Here is a 13,313-nt window from a genome sequence, read left to right on the forward strand (position 1 = left end):
AAACTCTGCAAGCTGAACCCTTTGTAAGCTGTCAGTCTGTTATGTATAGTTTACTTCCGGGGGGGACAATGTGGGCTACTGTGTATTCTGGTGGGTGTTGAATTAAACCATACAAATGTTCCAGGCTGAACTCTGGAAAATATACAGTAGAACCGAGTTGTTTATAACTCTAAAATGTTTGTAACTCTGAACAAAATGTTATGGTTCTTTCAAAAGTTTACAACTGAACATTGACTTAATACAGCTTTGAAACTTTATTATGCAGAAGAAAAATGCTGCTTTTAACCATCTTAATTGAAATGAAACAAGCACAGAAACATGTTCCTTACCTTGTCAAATCTTTTTTTTAAACTTTCCCTTTGTTTTTTTGTAGTAGTTTATGTTTAACACAGTACTGTACTGTATTTGCTTGTCTTTCTTTCTTTCTTTCTTTCTTTCTTTCTTTCTTTCTTTCTTTCTTTCTTTCTTTCTTTCTTCTCTGCTTCTGTTTGTTTGTGTACTTCCTGTTCCAAATGAGGTGTGTGGTTGACTGGTAAATTCATAACTCTGAGGTTCTACCATATGTTCATTTGCAGAAGTTAAGATGCTTTCTAGTGCTCTTAAAAAAAGTTCATTTCAAAATGTAGGGTCTTAATTTATAATCTGCATGAAGAGTTCTGAATACTTGGAAGAAAAGTTATTTAGGATTAGAAATATATACTGTAAATGTATAACTACAATACAAATCCAACCATGTCAAGGGGTCAGTTACGAAGTGTTGTCCTCTCATCGGTTACAGTACACGCTATATTGTAGGTAGACAGTATGGTTAAGGCCTCATCTATGCTACAAAATAGAATTGTATTGTAACCAGGTCAGGGACAACTGCTTAACCATATGTAAGGGTATGATTTAGTCATGGCTATTTTTAGAAAAAATCATGGACAGGTCATGGGCAATAAACAAAAATTCATGGCCTGTGGCCTGTCCATGACTTGTACTATATACCCCTGACTAAACCTTAGCAGGAGGCTGGGGGAGTGTGCTGCTCTGGCAGATGGGGAGGGCTGCTTCTTGGGGGGGGCAGGGAACTGCTGCTGGGGGTGGGCAGGGGCCAGTGGCACCAGCTGCCGGGGGCCACCAAGCAGCAGCTGCTCCGGCAGCCCCCGCGGCTGCCCACCCACCTCTGCTTCTGTCGCTGCTCCTGCCACCCCAGGACCACTGCTCAGGCAGTCGCTGGGGCTAACCTCACCGGCCACTGCTTGGGTGATCCCCGGGGCCAGAAGCCTGGGGCCGCCTGAGCAGTGCCTGGTGCGGCTGGCCCCAGGGCCATTCTGGCTGCACTGGTGCAGCTGGCTGCTGGGCCTTCCATGCGGCTGGCTGTGACTGCTCCAGCTGCGGCCAGTCTGGCTGTCCCTGAGGTCACCTGAGCAGCTGGGCTCTGGGGCCAGCTGCTTGGGCGGCGCTGGGGTCAGCCACATTGGCTGCTGCAGAAATCACGGAGGTCGTGGAAAGTCATGGAATCCACGACCTCTGTGACAAAGACGGAGCCCTAACCATATGTCTTGGCCCAGTGATACTTGAAGGGTGAATAGTTGCTAAGTGTATGGTGTCTTTACAACAGTGATATTAATCAGATTATTCTTCATGCTGATTCAGTGCTCATGCTCAGAGTTAGAAATGCAAATTTATCAAGATATTAAAGCAAAAACGCCTTGATCAGGAAAGCAATTTCCAGTTAGATTTAACTGACTTAAACAGGATATGCAGAATATGTATTGGTATGCATAACCTGGGAATACTTTTCATTGGCAAGCACAGTGAGACAGATTGTCAAAGGTATTTAGGCACCTAAAGATGCAGATAGGCACCTAGTGGGAGTCTCAAAAGCACCTAAACAGGTGCCTAATTCTCAGTGGGATTGCATATCTGCATCTTTAGGTGCCTAAATATTTGGCCTATTAACTAGTTCTTCATTATCCACTTTTGTGAACACCAATGATAATCTTTAAAAGTATATTTTATTGATTGAACTAAAGAAGAAATCAGTTAGCATTATTTTAATTTAAAATATCCAATAACTGTTAATGAATGACGCTTCTAGCCAAACTATAATCATTAGTCTTTTTTAAAAAAGGTATTTTTTAGTTTTATCTGAAAGCATGCATTGTGCCTGGTGGGGTATTTTTGAAAGCTAGAAAATAGGCCATGGTAGTCTTGTTGCTTAAATTTATTTAACATGGTTACTGAAGCAGAAACTTATCATGCATGAATGTGAAACAAAGTCATTTGATTTTGACTGGTGCATACCTTTGGACACAGAGATAAACTGTACTGAGTCATGTGCAGTTTGTTTTACTAAGCACTATACCCATGCTAAAAAGATCAAATTTCTGTCTCCATTTCAAAGCTCCACTTTCTTGAATAGAAGGTAGACTGTATTTTTAATTTTTTAAAAATAATTAAAATGGATTTGAATGTGCTGGCCTCCGCTGAAGGGATAGATGTTGTTTAACTACTTTTTTCATTTCTAAATTATTTTAAGGCTGTAGATGTGTGTTTGTTAAAATTAAAGAAAGAGGGTAGCTTGAAACTGAGCTTTAGACGGAGGGGAATGAAAGATGGTTTGGTTGTTAAGACACTGATCTGGGTTCAAGTCCCTGCTTGACTACACTGTGCCTTTGGTACCATTTAATCTCATTGGGTATGCCTACACTATATTTTAAGCCCCACTGCAGCGAGTTTCAGGGTATGTCTATATGGCTACCTTTGCCCCACCTCGTGGCAGTGCACCTCACAGCCCAGGTCTACAGACTCAGGCTCATACTATGGCGCTAAAAATAGCCATGTATATGTTTGTGGCTCAGGGTCTGAAACCCACCTCCTTCCCTGAACTGCAGTGCCTGAGCTCCAGCACGAGCCCAGATGTTTACGCAGCTGCTTTTAGCACCATAGCGCGACCCTGAGTGTGTAGACCCGGGCTCTGAGACTCACTGCCGTGGTTTTTAAACCTCCACTCTGTGGCTCAGTCCCTCATCTGTAAAACAAGCATAATACTCCCTTATCTCATTGAGCCATTGTGAAGATTAATTGATTAATTAATGGCTCTTTTCTTTTGGAATGCTCTGCTCGCCCAGGTTTGAAATAGCCTAAATTTGTGGACCTTCTAGGCACGCTGCAAAGCCCAGCTGTCTGAGTGAGAATTCATGGTGAGCTGAGTTGTGTACCCAATGTATAATTATTTCATCTAGAACACATGTGTTCAGTTGTGTACCCAGTGTATAGTTGTGTACCCAATGTATAGTTATTTCATCTAGAGCACATGTCCCTAAATTGCTTATGAGAATGTCATGTGGGACTGTGTCAAAAGCCTTTCTAAAATCAAGATATATGAAGTCTACTGCTTCCACTCTATCCACTAGGATAGTAAGCCTGTCCAAGAAGGAAATTAGATTGGCTTGATATGACTTGTTCTTGACAAATCCATGCTGGTTATTCCTTATAACCCTATTATCTGTTTACAAGTTGATTGTTTACTAATTTATTCCAGTAGCCTTCCAGGTATTGAAGATGGCAATATAATTTCCCAAGCTTCAGAGGGGTAGGCGTGTTAGTCTATAATTTCCCAAGCTTCAGAGGGGTAGGCGTGTTAGTCTGGATCTGTAAAAGCGGCAAAGAGTCCTGTGGCACCTTATAGACTAACAGACGTATTGGAGCATGAGGTTTTGTGGGTGAATACCCACTTCGTCGGATGCATGTAGTGGAAATTTTCAGAGGCAGGTATAAATATGCAAGCAAGAATCAGGCTAGGGATAACGAGGTTAGTTCAATCAGGGAGGATGAGGCCCTCTTCTAGCAGCTGAGGTGTGAACACCGAGGGAGGAGAAACTGCTTTTGTAGTTGGCTAGCCAGTCACAGTCTTTGTTTAATCCTGAGCTGATGGTGTCAAATTTGCAAATGAACTGAAGTTCAGCAGTTTCTCTTTGAAGTCTGGTCCTGACGTTTTTTTGCTGCAGGAAGGCTACCTTTAAATCTGCCATTGTGTGTCCAGGGAGATTGAAGTGTTCTCCTACAGGTTTTTGTATATTGCCATTCCTAATATCTGATTTGTGTCCATTTATCCTTTTACGTAGGGACTGTCCAGTTTGGCCGATGTACATAGCAGATGGGCATTGCTGGCACATGATGGCATATATTACATTGGTGGACGAGCAGGTGAATGAACCGGTGATGGTGTGGCTGATCTGGTTAGGTCCTGTGATGGTGTCGCTGGTGTAGATATGTGGGCAGAGTTGGCATCGAGGTTTGTTGCATAGATTGGTTCCTGAGTTAGAGTTACTATGGTGCGGTGTATAGTTGCTGGTGAGAATATGCTTCGGGTTGGCAGATTGTCTGTGGGTGAGGACTGGCCTGCCTCCCAAGGCCTGTGAAAGTGAAGGATTGTTGTCCAGGCTGGGTTGTAGATCAGTGATGATGTGTTGGAGAGGTTTTAGCTGAGGACTGTATGTGATGGCCAGTGGAGTTCTGTTGGTTTCTTTCTTGGGCTTGTCTTGTAGCAGGAGGCTTCTGGGTACATGTCTGGCTCTGTTGATCTGTTTCCTTATTTCCTCATGTGGGTATCGTAGTTTTGAGAATGCTTGGTGAAGATCTTGTAGGTGTTGGTCTCTGTCTGAGGGGTTGGAGCAAATGTGGTTGTACCTCAGCGCTTGGCTGTAGACAATGGATCGTGTGGTGTGTCTGGGGTGGAAGCTGGAGGCATGAAGGTAGGCATAGCGGTCGATGGGTTTTCGGTATAGGGTGGTGTTAACGTGACCGTCACTATAATTTCCCAGGTCCTCTTTGGTCCCTTTTTTAAAGATAGGTACTATGTCTGCCCTTCTCCAGTCCTCTGGAGTTCACAAAGATAATTGCTAATGGTTCCAAGATTGCTTCAGCTAGTTCTGAAGTACCCTTGGATGAATTTCTTCAAGCCCTGCTGACTTGAATACATCTAACTTATCTAAATATTCTTCAAACTGCTCTTTCCCTATTTTGGCTTGTGCTCCTTCTCCCTTGTTGTTAATATTAATTATGTTAAGTATCTTTTAACTATTAACCTTTTCAGTGAAGACTGAAGCAAAATAGGCATTAAACACCTCAGCCTTCCTGATCTCATCAGTTATTAGTTCTCCTTCTCTGCTAAGTAAAGGCCCCATGCTTTCCTTCATCTTTCTCTCGCTCCTAATGCATTTAAAGAATCTCTTCTTATTGCTTTTTATGTCTTTCTGATTTTGTCCCTACATGCAATGTCAATCTGTTGGGGGGAGGGAGGGCAAAGAGTCACATGACCCTCCCCCAAATGCTGGTGTGGGGAAGGCAGCAGCCGGGGAGATGAAGGGGCAGGGCCAGAGCTGGAAGGGATGAGGCGGGACCAGAGCCTCTCCTCTTCTGGCCTCCTCTTCCGGCCATGCGGCCTGGTGTGGCACGCAGCAGCTGCATTCTCCCAGGCAGTCTCTGGCCATGCTGCTTGCATGGGACAGCCTAGGCAGGCAGCATGGCCGGAGGCTGCCTGGGAAAGTGCATTAGTGGCTCCACACATGCCAGGAAGACTGGAGAAGAGCCCCCACCCTCCCACCAGGTGATGGGGAGGGGATGGGGAGAGCATGGGGCCCCAGGGGTGGGGGCAGGGATGAGTCACGTGTGGGGGATCACATGGGGAGAGGGGCGGGGAGGAGTCACATGAGGGGGTCACGTAGGGGTGGGGACGGGTCACGTGGGGAGGTCACGTGCCCCCCTTTAGCTGGTGCCTCCTTTGTGTCCCTCTCACTAGTCGCCTCTGGTGGGTGGGAGACACCTGCTGGGTCCTAGTGCCCTGAGTTCAGAGTCTCCCCCTGCACAGTTCTGGCTCCAGCAGGCGCTGGGGATAGGGGTGGCTCTGGCTGGACCATATTTTGCTCTTCCTCAGTACTGCTACTTTAGTTGTTTTTTAATTTGTATGCTAAGAGTGCCCAGAGCTTTGGATGGGTGCCTTTTGTTGTGGAATTTGTAAGTGACTGATATCTAAATAGGTAAATAATGAGTTAATTAATAATTGTGAGGTGCTCAGATATCACGCTGATGAGGACCGTATTCGGCCCCAGTTCTGCACAGAGAAATGTGCAGATGAACCCAGTGTCAGTGAGGTGCCTTATTGGGCTTTGTATGGGAAGACTCCTGTGCCCATGCAGAGCCCTGATGAATTATTGATTTTAATGGGGCTCTCTAAAGGGGTCTTGATGCATAGTTCTCTTTGTAGGGTCAGAATGCAGATAGACAGGGTAGGCAGGGAAACTAAATGGCCCAATAGTCTGTTTAGGCTCACTTCACAGGGAGTGTGCAGTACTTTCAAGAGGGACCCTGAAAAAAGTTATTTTATAGAACTGTTATGGCTTTTTGAGGAACTTAATGTTTTCTAACCTTCTAAACCAACTCCAGTCACCTAAAATCCATCCTAAACTACAACAAATAGTACAACTGCTCCGAATTTGCCTTGCTGAATGTTTAGCATTCTATTCAAGTTTTGTGTAGTTTACAGTCAGGGAAGCTGAGCAAAATATTCGCTGTGGAAAAGAATAAGCGGAGAGTCAGAATCTACTGAGAGGTACTATACTTGGAACACTGTTGGTGCAGTTTTTGAGTACTGTATATGAGCTTTCCGCTTGGTCATTTCCTCTGCACTTTGCTAGCACAGCATGAAGCACGCTATTAGAGACAGAGTTTATTGCAGTCTTGCAAACATTTATTGGGCAGCTTCTAACTTGGTGTCAAGTTATAGTAATGGGCTGTTCCGGGAACTTCTTGGAGAATGTTAATGGTTCAGAGACGGCTCCACTGAGAATTCTTCTGTTACAGAAGTGAAAGGCAACACTGTATAAGGAGCTGAAGGTAAAGATATAAAGACTGTCTAGTAGGCTCACCCAGCAAAAAATGCTACATTCGCTCAAATAGCAGAGCTCTTGCCTTCAAATCAAGAGATGAAAGTTTAAATCCCCTACAAACCTATCCTTAGACTATTATATCGTAATTGGTGTGCACTGCTTACTGCTTTGCTTGGAAAGATCTTCAATGGTTTCTATTTGGGTATATTTCTACAGAACAACTATTTTTTGTGGAAACAATATTGAAACCTTTTTACATTCAACAAGAGCAAATTTTGTTTTCCCCTCAGGAATAACAAAACCTTGATATTACGATTGTCCTTGCAGAACAGAGACTATTTCAGGAACCAAGAAGAACTGGCAAGCATGTAATTGGAGAACATGGTTTCATATAGAAGTTGATGAAAGTTTGTCGGGAAACAGATTTCCCATCCTCCCCAAAATTTTGAGAGTTTAAAAAAAAAATCCCATCCTGAATCAGGCCAAAAAGCTAAAATCTCAACAAAATTTTTGAGCTGAAAAAAATAATTTTGGGTCAATCATAACATTTTGGTTTGATAAATTCAAAATGTTTTGCTTCAATTTTGACATCCTTCATGATTTAAAAATATAAAGTATACATTTTGAAACCAAAAGTTGTTTCTAACTGAAAAATCAAAAGTTTTGTTCCAAATAAATGGAGCACTATGACATTTTGGAAACTTTTATTTAAAAAAAAATTAGTTAAACCTGACACGTTTCCTGCAGGAAGTTTCAGTTTCCGTGAACTGGGATTTACTGAAAAAAATGTTTCATTGAAGAATTCCTGACCCGCTCTAATGTTGATCACAGCCTAAGAAAGTCCTGCACCTCTGTTAGATTCTGTCAATAGTTGCAGTACATAAGGGAACAAGTTCCTAGAGTATTGCTAATAAGATAGCTATGGACAGGTTCCTGTCCATGTGGCAGTATTTACTTCCCAGAAGATGGCACAGGTTCATGGAGTGATTTGTTGTCATGGAGATTGGTTACATTTATCTTCATTCATTTTTTACATTGGTTCCTCTTTGAGAAGAACCAAATCAAGAGGCATTAAGTTAAAAAGTTGTGTTAGTTGACTTGATGCTGTGTGTGATGGGATAGAGCCAGAGCGAGCAGAGGGAATAGTTGGAATGGCCTTTCCCAGCTATTAAAGTATCGTAGCACAAACCAAACTGAGGACAAAGGAGATAGCTGTCTCTCAGTTACCTTTTTATTCGTGTTGTTTGATTGTAGTTCAGATGTGTTATTCTGTATTTGCTCATCTGTGAATACTGAATGTGATAAGCACAGAGATGGGTATGAAAAAAAACCCTTGAATCGAATACCTTCGAAGTCTTTTGAAGTTTTACACCATCTGATCTAAACTGCCCTGTGTGCTGGCCCATCTCTAGATAAACTGTGGAATCTTTGCCTTTATTGTAATAAGAACACAAAATGGACAAGTGGATTTGTTTTATATGTCATTGTGAAACATAAATTATATTTCAGAAAATGGCTCTACTCCTAAAAAGGTGGAGATGAGACAGCTAGTTCCTTAGAAATTTCCAGAATGAAAAAAAAAGTTTTATTTTTAGTTAATTTGTTCCCCTGGAATTGTTCCTCTTAGAATGAGTTCAGCTTCATAACTCTCCTTCTAATCCTAAATGACCTGGGACCTTCCTCCCCAAGAGTCTACCTCACTCCCTGTGCCATACTGCTGCAGCTGTGGCTATCAGAAGCTCGCTAATAAGAGCCCCTTTCCTTTCTTTTGTAAGGTCTTTGAGTGCCCTTTGGCTCTGGAATTTGCTCCTTCTTTGTCCAAAACTCCTGAACTTGCATCCATTTCGAGAGGAGCAGAACTAGTTGGAGGATGATGTGTTTTTCTTTTTCAACCTTCTTTGAATCTCCTGTACATGTTAGATGCTTTGTGCACCTAAATAAAATACAAACTTTCAGGTCTATAAATAACACAGAACACTTAGAGAAATCTTGTCCTTTTTTAGGTAAAATTCTCAGATCTTTGAGGGCTTGAACTATACAGTAAAACCATCATTTCATAACAGTCTGTAGGTGAAAGGTAAAGTACTTCAGCTAGTGTTAAAGGTGATGGATAGTCTGGGGTCTTTCTGCTAGACCTCAGATTCAGGTGCCCAAATTCAGCATATAGCTGAAACCAAACAAACTCAAGATTTTTTTAAATGATTTTTATAACAGTGACATCATTGCATAAAAGGTTGGCATTTTACATTTTCCAAACAGAAACAGATATCACAGAACAACGGTTAAACTCACAGAGATGAGAAAGATCTAATTGTATATTTTTCTTCCTTTCCATTTAAAAAAAAAATCTGTTTCCCAAGCTCACTAAGCACAATAGACATAGGCTGAGTGATTCAAACAGTACACGTGTGGAAGGCACAGTATTCCCTGCAACAAAAATTACACCACAAGACCTGTTCACTTCATTTGTTGAATGTGCTAGTCCTGGCAGACAAGTAGTACTCACAAAGTTATTTGTAATATGTTATTAAATATTTCTCATACCGCTATGCTATAATTAAAAGCAAATTTGTTTTAGGGACTACGGCACCTTGATTCATGTGCCAATAGAAGTTGTGCACACAGATGAATGCTCGTTATGGTCTTAGAAACTCAGCACCACTCAGAAAAGTGAATGTATAGGATAGAGCCAAGTGAACCAAAGAAACTGTGTGAACCCAGATGGAGATAAGAAATATGAAAAGTAAGACAGCCTAAACATGTATCCCTTGTTCAGAAAGTACCTCTCTGCTAACTACCTACATACCATCTACACACTACCAGTGGAAGAGAACCCAGGAGACCTGACTCCCAAGTTTCACTTATCACTAGGCCACACCTCTTCCCAGCAGAGATGGCCATGGTCAGGAGGACAGCACCTGCAAATCGAGATGGTACACCTTGGGAGAGCATTGCCTTGAGATCTCAACTCCGTTAGGAAAACCCTTGCATGGCTAGATGGTTCTTGCATTGGGACCTAAAGGTGTCAGCCTGATCTCTAGTAGGTATGAATTCTATAGCCAAAGCGGCTGTCACACTGGACATGAAGAAAGAGTCAGCTGCTGAGACATAGGTCATCATCAGGACCTTGAATTCTGAATTTAACTGGAGGGAAAATATCATACAGGTGTATCTGTTTTGTTCCCACTTCAGACTCCATTGTAATCAGTGGGGATACAACAAACTTAGAGCAGTGTAATGAAGGGCAGAAATTGCCTCAAAAATTATGTCTATTTAATGTAGAAGACTAAAATCTTCTAAGGCATTTGCTAAGACCTTAGTCAACGCTGTTTGCATTAGCTTGCAAGATTATTCTGTAAGCAGCAGAGTGCTCTTGTTTGAAATTAAAGATAAGGAAGCAATGAGAAAAGGCTAGGAAGGAAAAGTGGTGATGGTAACAATATTAGAGTTATACAGAACCTTTCATGTTGATTAATCCCAAAGTGCTTTACCAACTTTACTCAGCATATACAATACAGAATCTACCAGTGAAGTGCAGTCACTTCTGGAGTGAAACATGGCAACTGTTTGAGTTCATGTGGAAAATGAAGTTGGAACTGCAGGTTAATGCCTAGCATTCGTATGTTCATCTCCCTGGCATGAAATGGAGTCAATGGGTGCAATTCATATGCAAAAGAGCCTCACAAATCTGGCTGCATTCTAGCCCCTTTTCACCAACAGAGCAGCACAAAAGGGCTGGATTTCAGCTCAATAATTTGCCCAGACTGGTTACTATAACATAAAATGTCCATTGTCAGTCTCTCTAAGTTATTATTCTTCACCTTTCACTGTGGTATTTTAATAGCTAACAGCACCACTCAGTAATTCACTTCTACTGTTGCTAGAGGACCCACAATATCATATCAGTGTAAATGCAAGAAAAATATTGTTTAATATGCTCCTTCAGCAGGGTTGTACCACAGAAGAAAAGTCTGCAAAACCTAGGAGAAAGGAAAAAATACAACTTTGTTTCATCTGGGTGATTTTTGGAAATTTCTGCATCATAACATAAAAGGTAAACGACACAACACGGGTAACAAGATTGTATTACAGCTACTAAAGGCATGTCTCAACTATAAAGCATATGTAGAATTGAGTGCAAATATTTCTGACAGTAAAAATATTCCTTTGAGGGATCTCCATGTGCCAATTAACTTGGTGCCTCATAAGCAACTGCATATTACAAATTTAACCTGTATTGAATTCCATTCAGTCTTTAAGTAATATTTCCTTCTGATGTGTTACCAATACACTGTACAGACATAGGATTAGCTTCACCACTCTCGGTTAACTGGGCTAGCGGATGCAGATGTACAGTGGGAGGGATGGGTCGCCCTAAGGGGAATGCAGGGAGCATGTGTACTACTGCTTCGTTAGCAGGTTCTGCTAGGGAGAACAATCTAATTTGCAACTGGGCTCCATAGAGATACGCAAGGGATGTGTGAAATCAGTGCATCTTCTGAACTCTTTGGCCATCCATGTTCCTGGTGAGTGTCATCCACTTCTGAGGAGCTGGGGTTGTTAGGATCTTGTTTTGCTGCAAGCCCCTATGAATGAGCTTTCTGTCAGTAGCACCTGGCTGTCTTGCTTTTAGTGAATGGCAACAGGCACCACTACCATCTTGGGTTTGTTCTTTAATGCTGGAGAAGACCATATTGCTTGTGTTCTGGTAGCATTTTTATCCCTGCTTTTATATGGGTCTAGGTATCAGAGGCAGCAAGAAGTCTTGCTCTGGGAGGTGTAATTATCTTGGGGAGACCAGTTTGCCTCTTTGATGTCTGTAGACCCCCATCCCTTTGCTCCTTATTATCAATATTTATTATTTCTATTGTGATAGCACTAGAGATTCAAATCAGGATCTTGGCCTCAATGCACCTCATCCTGCTTCCATTCAAGTCAATGAAAAAATTCACATTGGTTTCAGTGGTGCAAGATTAAGCCCTAGGTGCTGTATAACCACACAGGTAGATGTAGGAGTCAGTGGGACTCAGTCCTGTTCCCACTGAAATCAGTGACAACAGTGCAGGTTCAGGCCCATGGTCTCTGGCCTGATGAGTTTACAACGTCTTGTCCTCTTTCTCACCAGTTCCCAAACTTTCTCTACAACATAAGTAGTAATGTGAGACTTTTATCTGAACTGGATATAGGCAGCTAGGATCTTGGATACTATTTCTGGAATCTTCTTATTATCAGTATTTAATCTGTCCATTGTGATATATGTGGTGACCCTTCACACAACATCTACACATATATGAGGCTTTGCTATTGATGTCAGTGAGTGCAGGATCAGGCCCAAGCATAGTATTATAGTTCACTATAAATAAATAGGGCACAAAGATTCACCCTCTGTAACCTGATCCACATCACTACATTTTAAAATTGACATTGCATTTGAAAAGTCCTTACTTACTATGGGAGGTCAAATTGGATTTATCCTGTCACACTTACAACCAGGAATGAAAATGGGCAGTACAAAGATTGGACAACAAAAGTCCTACATATAGCTCCATAGAGGATTGGTACACTGAAAAAATTGGAGTGAAATATGGTTTCATTAACATATAATTCCTTATGTACTTTCAGTTAAGACATTTGATTAATATGCCTATGTATTTTAAGCTTTTGAAATGCTAATAGCGAACCAGAGTTGGTAATGACTACACTCCTCAAACATTTGGTCTTGACCTTTCACAATATTCTAAGTATGATCCCAAGAAAAACAAGTAGTCAAACATGTTTAGAGCAGAGAAATTTTTTTTGAAGGGGTGGGGGTGGTATAAATATCAAAGACAAAGACTGGCAAAAAGTGCTAAATGTAATCCATAAAATATCTGTGTTTAATAAGTTTATACAAATGCAATATTATATTACCCACAGGATGTACCAGTCATCTTCAATAGCAAACAGAACTGAGGAAAAGCTGCCTGTCTCAAGCTGTGAATGTCAAGAACCAAATGCCTCTGTGTATTGTTGCTTATGTGACGGTCAGGCCATAAAAGTGTTCTGGTTACAAGATTAGACTTTTTATAATGACTGGAGAGAGGAAACTGTAGTTAGTGTTCCATTACTGTCCCCTGCTACTATAGCTGAAGCCAAAATACCGATAAAGAATGTCCTGGAGATGATTACTTTCTTTCCCCCGATGACTGTAGAAACATTCCATGACATCAAATTCAGTACCCACGTGTAATACCTAGACTCATAAAGCAACATGTCTATGACTTTTGACTTCTATACATTTTAAGATGGCTCGGTATGTTTCATGCAAACTGGTTCTTTTATATAGACAAATTTCAATTTGAATAAATAGCAACAGATATTAATCTGGGCTTAATCTGCAGCAAGGGAGACTTAGTTAGATATTAGGAAAAGCTCTGGAATAGGCTTCCAAAGGAGTTG

The 13,313-nt window shown here is 41.5% G+C and overlaps 1 long non-coding RNA gene across 1 annotated transcript in view; it reads right to left on the reverse strand.

Annotated features, from left to right (window-relative positions):
- Window positions 1-412: 412 nt before the first annotated feature.
- LOC141985278 (uncharacterized) overlaps window positions 413-13,313 on the reverse strand; it is a 33,459-nt gene continuing 20,558 nt past the window's right edge. Inside the window, exon 2 of the long non-coding RNA XR_012638896.1 lies at window positions 413-441. This is a non-coding gene — a long non-coding RNA (uncharacterized LOC141985278). The remainder of the gene's footprint in view (window positions 442-13,313) is intronic.

Source organism: Natator depressus, chromosome 3, assembly GCF_965152275.1.
Source record: "Natator depressus isolate rNatDep1 chromosome 3, rNatDep2.hap1, whole genome shotgun sequence".
Taxonomy (NCBI): domain Eukaryota; kingdom Metazoa; phylum Chordata; order Testudines; family Cheloniidae; genus Natator; species Natator depressus.